The 8,346-nt window shown below is 37.3% G+C and overlaps 1 pseudogene; it reads left to right on the forward strand.

Annotated features, from left to right (window-relative positions):
• The first annotated feature begins 457 nt into the window (after window positions 1-457).
• On the forward strand, window positions 458-2,150 carry LOC139458620 (zinc finger protein 689-like; annotated as a pseudogene).
• Window positions 2,151-8,346: the final 6,196 nt, after the last annotated feature.

Consider the following 8,346-nt stretch of genomic DNA (forward strand, 5'->3'; position numbering starts at 1 on the left):
ACCACACTGAATGCTTTTCACTTTGCTCGGTGTTATCGCTTATTACCTAGAAGATCACAGTACTTTCCTTGAGTCATGGCAACGAGCAGTACAAGTCCTTCTACCCTGCATTGACTATAACGCTGAAGGCAGCCTTATTTTTGAATCACCCGCGCTGCGTACTATTGTGAACCATTTGTATAGAGGGCGTTCACTTATTCAGCCCTGTCCTCCAAGTCACGTTATCGGATAGGATGACTATACTATGTCTATACTAGCCTAGACTATACTATTAAAATTGAGGTCAGGCACCGAGCTAGCCAACGTGCAGGTGTGTACATAATAATAATATCTGAATTGCTCAGTGTTCAACATCTTTTCCGTGTGACCGTACAGATAGATACACAGGTGCTTATTCATGGTGCTCCATACCCCAAGCTGTCAGTCATGCTTACAGTGAGCTATACAGGTGCGTTGAATGGCTAGTTACTATATGGCAATCATTCATCATAGAAACGTCCTAAACAAACACCACACCGAATATCAGAGCATCATTTCAGTTTCAACAGTCAGCACGGAAAACATGGATTCATCAAACGCGTAAGTGTATTACTTAATGACTTATTTCGTTTATATTAAATGAGAATACTATACAGCTTACAAATGTTTCAGGCTGAGTGAAAAGGTATGTGTTAGTAAAAGTGATTACACGGGAGTTCTGCTCACGAAGGGTAGCGCTTTGTTTGTGAGAAATGCTCCAAAAGTTTTGCTTCCAAACAAAAACTAAACCAGCACAAGTGCGCTGCCTGCTCGCAACACCAACTTTCGGAATACCGTTGTAGCGTAAGTTTATTTTCGTGAATGTAAGGGTAATTTCATTAGATTTAAGCGAATATGTGTGGGACTTTTATTTAACTTCCTATGCTTTTTAAAAGGTAATTTTCATTTAAACACATGTGGTTCATTCTATGTTGAAAACAAGGACATCATGCTATGTTAGTATGAGTATCGTTACTAAACCTATAAAGTCCCTTAAGAACACTGCTTTATTTCTACATACAGAAATGCCCGGAGGTGTTACCCTCTCCCCGTGACTTGGCCGTGCATTTTCGACGGTGTCATTCTAGTGGTAAGTTGAATGTTCATAATGCCATCTACAGTAAAAGTGTGAAAGAAATGGGTTATTAACTGTATTGAAAATATCACATTCGTGACTTCGAGCTTATCATTTCACTCGAATAAAATATGCTCAGATGCTATAGATTGAACATATCTTTTCTCCACAGGCGCAACACAGACGTCGCGTGATGACGCACGGCCGACTACCTCTAGAGCAATACCGGTTATTGGGGGTGAGTTCTATTTTGTATCTATCTATCACGTCATTCATCCATGTACAGGGTTAGTATTAACGAGGTTCATACCGCATAGGGTTTCAATATATGTGTGTCGTGTGTTTGTAGATAGCATTGAGAGGGATGTTTTCAGTAAACTGTTTTGTATTTCAGGGACAACCTCTACAAACCAGCCTACACCGTCCACCTCCTCGGGGCTGGTTGCAAGGGTGGGAAACTCTCGTGCTAGTGGAGGTAGATATTGAATAGTATTTTATAAGCTATGGGTTTTAGCTAGCCCTGAATTATATGTATTAATTCAATCCGTCATGGTGTTTATATATATTCGCTTTGAAAGTATTGTACAATATGTTAGTCATGATATCTATTTGAAGCAGCTCGTAGTGAGTGAGTGAGTGAGTGAACGATGCTGTTATATGCGAGCCCAGTATTCATACATTGAATTTTATTCTATCACCAGCTCCCTCATCGTCCCGCATCGCAGCATCGGATGGTTGTACTACCTGCCGGACGTGTCATAGGCGTTTCGAGGATCGGTTGTCTCTCTACCGTCATCAGATGATAGAGGGACACCGTGTCCTACCATCGCAGTCCGGCGGGAGTATGGATACCGATGCTGCTGGTAGTGAGCTCCAACCACGCCCATGGGGAGAAAGTCCCGCCCCGTGGGTAGAGGAGAGCACTGGCGAGGTGACGGAGCCCGGACTCCAGGCTCCCTACATCCTCGCACGGGACCAACCAGGGGAGGTGTTTTCTACATACAACCGAGACAGTAATGTTTTACGCTGTACAGGCTTAGACCGACTCAGTACGTGAAGAAAATCCACGTTATCTCGAATACACTCACTCATGGTGTGAAGCGAACCTTTTTGTACATATAACCTACAGGCCCGCCTTATGAATCGGGTAGGTCCACTCCAATCTGCCAAGCTTCTTTAAGAGATGTGATGCACGCTTCCTTCGATGAAAACCATGTAGGGCTCTCTTTTAAGGTGATCTCTTCGGCCTGGTGCGGGGTAGCTCTTACGGACAAGGTAGAGGGTGGCGGGTTACACACGATCGTCCAAAAGTAGACCTTGCTCATAGCGCGGTGGCTGCACTGCAAAAAAAAATCCATATATACAAGCTTGTATATCCTTTGGAAAGATGATATTTCCAAAGGATATACAAGATTGGAATGATGATATATACAAAAATATCAGAGTTTGTATATACGACATATACAAAAATATACAAATTTGTATATATGGTGTATCCAAATTTGTTTTCTTTGTATATATTGGTAAAGGGAGATAATTATTATGTATTTGTGTATAAATAGTATATATGTGCAAATTGAAGTGTTTTAAGTTGAGCACTGTGTTTCTTTGTATATGTTGGTAAAGGATGATAATTGCTATGTATTACTCTATATCTGTTTTGTATGTGCAAAATAGTATCAGCAAGTTACAAAAAAACTGATATAGTGGCGGGTAACATTACTGGAATGTTTCATTAGTACTCCACACTGTTAGCGGGAGTACATACTGTCCTTGCAATGATATTGACGGGTGGGCGGTTGAGGCGTCTGGTACTTTTCCTGGCGCGGTGCTTGGTATGTGAGTAGACTTTATGGTCAAATGCACAGAGAGGATTAGCTGTCGGGGGCGATTGCATTGGCGGTAACTTCTGTATTGAAAGTGTTTGAGCTTGGATTCGTTTTACGGGGAGGCCGCGATGTGTTTTGTAACATGCTCTCGTGCACATATGCCAACAGAGTGGATTGCACAGAGGATGAAAACTATTTTATCACTACTTGAAAGTGCTGAATTTGGTTTGTTCTGAGCTGTCGGTTTCATTGTAGATATACATTGTTATAATGTGAAATCCCGGCGGAAACGCGGAAAATCGCGTTTTGTAAAACGGTAGTCCTTGCAAAAATCATCTACAAAATATTATCAAAGATTATTTTTTAAAAATACTACGAAAATATTGTGTTGCCGGACTACAATGGCGGATTGTCCTGTTTTCGTTCAGAGCGTTCAGCATCAAACATGCCGTTATTATTATTATTCATAACACAATCATCGGATCTTACGTTTCCAGACATCATACGTTTTCTATCATGGATACTTGCACTATAACGGGGAATGTAGCGTCACACATAAAAACTGTTAATACTCCGATGATGACTATGTTTATGATGAAGTTGTCTTTTATAAGTGAATGAGATGTTGAGCTGGCTTGGCCTAATTGATATTCACTCCCTGGAACAAAAATATTGTTTACTAGCATTGTATTATGAGCAACCGGATGCGTAAATAACGTGTGTAATATATTCCCGTATTATATTTTATAATACTTGTTCTTTTAATATTTTTATCAATGAGAGAACGAAGATTACCTTGAAAAAACACAACTGCATGCATATGTTCTAGCAAAAGGAAACTTGATATATATTCATTTGGCTTAATTTCTACTTTGGAAAACTTAGTTGGCGCTCTAAAAGCTTGACGCTGTATAATTTGGCACGCGCATGGTTGGGTGCAAACCATATGTACATCAATAATAATAATAATAATACATCATGATGGCAGTTTCAATATAAAGATTAAGCATTTCTAAAGATATGGAAAATAAATCTTGATAACTGCTTTAATCTTTGATCTTTGGGAAAATAATTAAAAGTGACAGGAACGTGATTTACATAATTAAAATATAGAATAATATACAAATTATAAGAGAGGGTTTGTGATTTATTTTGGGATGAAGTCAGTATTTAACTTGCGCTTTCCGACATTATGCGTATTTCGCACATGGTTAAGAAAAAAAATGCAATTCATTTATTCATAAGAAGTACGAATGCATCAATCCTACATCACAGGACCATGTACATAATTTGTTGAATGTTATTTCGTGAATACACAAATTGCATAACACATTCCCTGAGGACAAACCCAAATTGCCCGTCCCTTTGTGACAGGTGTTAATTAGAGAATGTATTGCCACCACATGTCCCGGCACTTTTATGACATGTAATGAACCTAGTCAATCCCTGGGTCTGTGACAACAACATGGGTCTAATAAAATCAAAGTAACATAAATGTTACGTAATTCGAATTAAAAAAAAGACTGAAAAAATGTAACATGAATATAATTGCCCTTTTGAGGGTAATATAATTTTGGGAAAATATACGTTTTCTTGTATTTATGGACGACTTCACACAAGCTGAAAAATTAAACATATGTTTATATAGCTATATTTACATACATGGCATTAACATGTAATAATAATATTGATCATGTTTGTTAATTTGTACATTTCGTTGTTATTGGTATCCTGAGTATGTTGTAATAATGTGTCCTGATCTTATTTGACGTAGATTACATGAACTAGAAGAGTGACTTTGTTTCATCAGCGTGAAAGGATTACCCACACATATACCCTTAATCCTTTGTCAAACAGAAAGAAGTCATATAGATATCATATCTAACTGGTACTAAAAGTTCACTATCAATCTCCTCTGATAACAAACTTGCATTTAATATCTCCAAGCTACAATACCCAGCATGCTCATGGAGTAATTATGAGAAACCCGAATGATATCCTGTCTACGTGGTCACACCCGGTGATTGTTAAGACATTCAGACAGTATGGCAGTCTGTATTCATTTCTTATATCCCAAAAGTACCCACCAAGCTTCCTTTTATTAACATTGGGATGAGGGGAGATATACACATTGTATTAAATAATACATCAATACATCAAAACAGAACAAAAAAGATAGGTCAACAGTGCGGTTGATGGAAAGGGGTTTCCTAAGAAAAGCTATTTAACTGTTTAATACTTAATACGTGTCTCAAAGTATGTATTAATTCTTACTACTAGTTATTATATATGTGCAAATCCACCCGAACGTCGGATGTACATGGCCGAGTTCAAAATAGCTAAATTAGGCACTGTTCAAATTGTTTCCAATAAACCACTGATTAGAAACTCACAGCCACAAGAGCATGCATGATGTGTTATCTGAGATATGTTTTTTAAGCCGATGGAAGTTTAAAGTGACAAAATCTGGTATCATGGCTTAACTGAATATAACATTCTCCAAGTTTAATAATCCTCTTTTTCCGGTGACTATTCCAATTATTAATGGTATCAGGTAGGAATGACTTGGCATAGCATTCTGTTCTACAACGTATAGCCTGTGAATTGGTTAGATGTCTTTATATGTAATCACTAACAGCAAAGACGTTTTCCATCTTGTAAAAAGGTGTAATGGCAGGTGACCGAATCATCAGACAGACCAATCAAGTGTGACCAGTGTATTCGCCTGGTCTAAACTAATAATTACTGTGCTGCTCTCGACTGTGGGCAGAGTAAGCTATTCAAACTCGTTAAGTGATACAGATTAACCAGATTCCTCTACGCTGGGCAAACACTGGTCTATGTAGAATCATATCGTTATCTGGGACTACGGGTTGACGAGCATCTAGATATGTGAAACTGTGAAAGAGTTGTACAATTCTGCCAGCCATGCCTTGTCTTATTCTGTTGGGTGTATGTCTTATGATGTTTTTATAAAACTGTATGAAAGTCTTGTGGAGCCGGTAATGTTCGATGGCTCTGGTATATGAGGATAAAACGTTAATCTAATCCAAAATAGAGCCTGTAAATTATTTCTTGGTGTTAGTAACGGTACCTCCAGTATAGCCACTAATGGAGACATGGGTCTCTCCTCCCCGTTTGTTACATTACATGCTAATGTGTTTAGACTACCCCAAGATTTAACAGTACTTGTAACGCTTTCATGAAGAAAATGGTTACTATGTAAAAGTTCATGGAATTCTAAAGTTGTTAAAATTGCCTGTAATCTTAATATTTATGATGTTTTAACTGCTCCAATGTCCCGAAAGAAGAAAATTGCCCATATTAAGAACGTTCTCATAAACAAAGATGAACTGAGCTAGAGAACAGAGCTTTGGAACGATAAACATAATGTTAAGGGCAATACATTAAGAACTTTCATGATCGTAACGTTGTTGCTCCTTATGTTTTAAATACAGGGATCACCGTCGCATTTTAGCTCGTTTTAGCTCTGGATCGAAACAGGACGATTTACAACCCAACAACCCTTTTAGAAAATAGAATCTGCCCACACTGTTTTAAATTTGTTCATAAGAGTTTGTCGAAAATGAATTTCACTTTATTCAATGTTATGTCCTTTATGATCTTAGAAGTATTTTACTTAGATAATGGTCATCTCTTTTGTAACACGTGACGCGTTCATAAAATAACTTTCTCTGTAAGGTTCACATCCAATTGTCAGACATCCCATTTGGCAGGTGACCAAATCATCAGACAGACCAGTCAAGTGTGACCAGTGTATTCGCCTGGTCTAAACTACTAATTACTGTGCTGCTCTCGACTGTGGGCAGAGTAAGCTATTCAAACTCGTTAAGTGATACAGATTAACCAGATTATGATTGTGTAAGTGGCGTTTGATCTGTGTCGGGTTGTGGGTGTGTTGTTAGCACAGAGTAGTTTGTTCAGTGATATAGAACATAGGAAATTAAGAAGATTAATAAAAACAAATCGTTGAGGTTGTTTTGCATCATTTTCATTAAATATATTGTTACACAGATTAAACTGCTCCATAACCTGAGTACAATCTCACCCACTATAAGTACAGTATTATATTACATTGAGGAATTCTCTAAGATCGCAATGACAAGGTACGCCTATATTATGCAACCTGAATCAATTCCCTGGAGCGTCAAGCCCATACTTTGCTCGGTTTAAACAAGAATTGCAGTTAGATCCGCTTTGTCGTAGATAAGTAATAGCGAAGGCCAAACAAACAAAATTTCCCTACATTTCTGAGAGATAGCTACTCTAACATATGTACACAGAGCAGCTAAAGATAAAAAAATGCGAATATATATATATATATATATATATATAAATGGGATCATCACAAACATAAATTTTATGAATGCTAAAACTCGCAATAGATGTGTACCCTACTCACACACGAGTCCCACAGGAGACAGGTCAGCCAAAGTGGCCCAGACAGAAGACGATCACACTTAAACACTTAAAGCAAAGCAAGAACAACAACTTTGAGGAATAGTGTCCTTTGCAATGATCTAATGAAATACATCAAAATATGTAATAGCACTCGTTTCAGTTTATGTTGTATATATAGTGTCTTTCTGATAATGAAAAAAATATAATTTCTTATGATAACTTTTCCGCCCACTGTATGAGTGGTATGTTCCACATTAAAGTTAATAAGAAATAAATATATCCCGTAAAAATATTTTACTTCTGGTGTATGATTTGATTAAAAGTGCATAACTTATCCTGTAAATTCTCAAAATGTCTGCTTTCTGGCCACTTGGTCTGTTCCACTTTAATGAAAGGTAAACAGGTACCTATTTCTTAACTAACCATCCTGGACTAATTCTGACTAAAGGTATCGTACGCATTTTATATTGATCAAACTGTTATTAAGATCTGTACAAATCTTCTACTTCTTATGTAAAACATAACGAAATACAAATTATTTCATAACATCATATTGTTGTCATAATGAAAATAGTATTAAAGCATTGTTGTCACATGCAATAATAATACTGTTCGGTATCATTAGTAAACTTTGCAACCACATTTTATGTGAAACCTTCTATAGGAGGTGAAGAAATTCAATGAAGCAGTGGTAAAATCTAACCATATATACAAAATTGTATAGTTTTGGAAATACCAACTATACAAAATTGTATATTTTGGAAATACCAAATATACAAAATTGTATAATTTGTATATATGGGTATTTTTTCTTGTGCTGTAATACTGACTCGACTAGAGCTTGTTTGTCGCTTTTATTTCTGAAAATAGAGGATGCAAAGTTCGCCAGGTAAGATGCCGGTGCGTAAGCGTCCGTATTCCAGGTCACTGTATGGCGAGGCATCCACGACTAAATAACCATATTTCCTCCCTTCCACCGCATCCTTATAAGATTCCGAAAAA

Source organism: Haliotis cracherodii, unplaced genomic scaffold, assembly GCF_022045235.1.
Source record: "Haliotis cracherodii isolate W230 unplaced genomic scaffold, xgHalCrac1.p SCAF_13, whole genome shotgun sequence".
NCBI lineage: Eukaryota > Metazoa > Mollusca > Gastropoda > Lepetellida > Haliotidae > Haliotis > Haliotis cracherodii.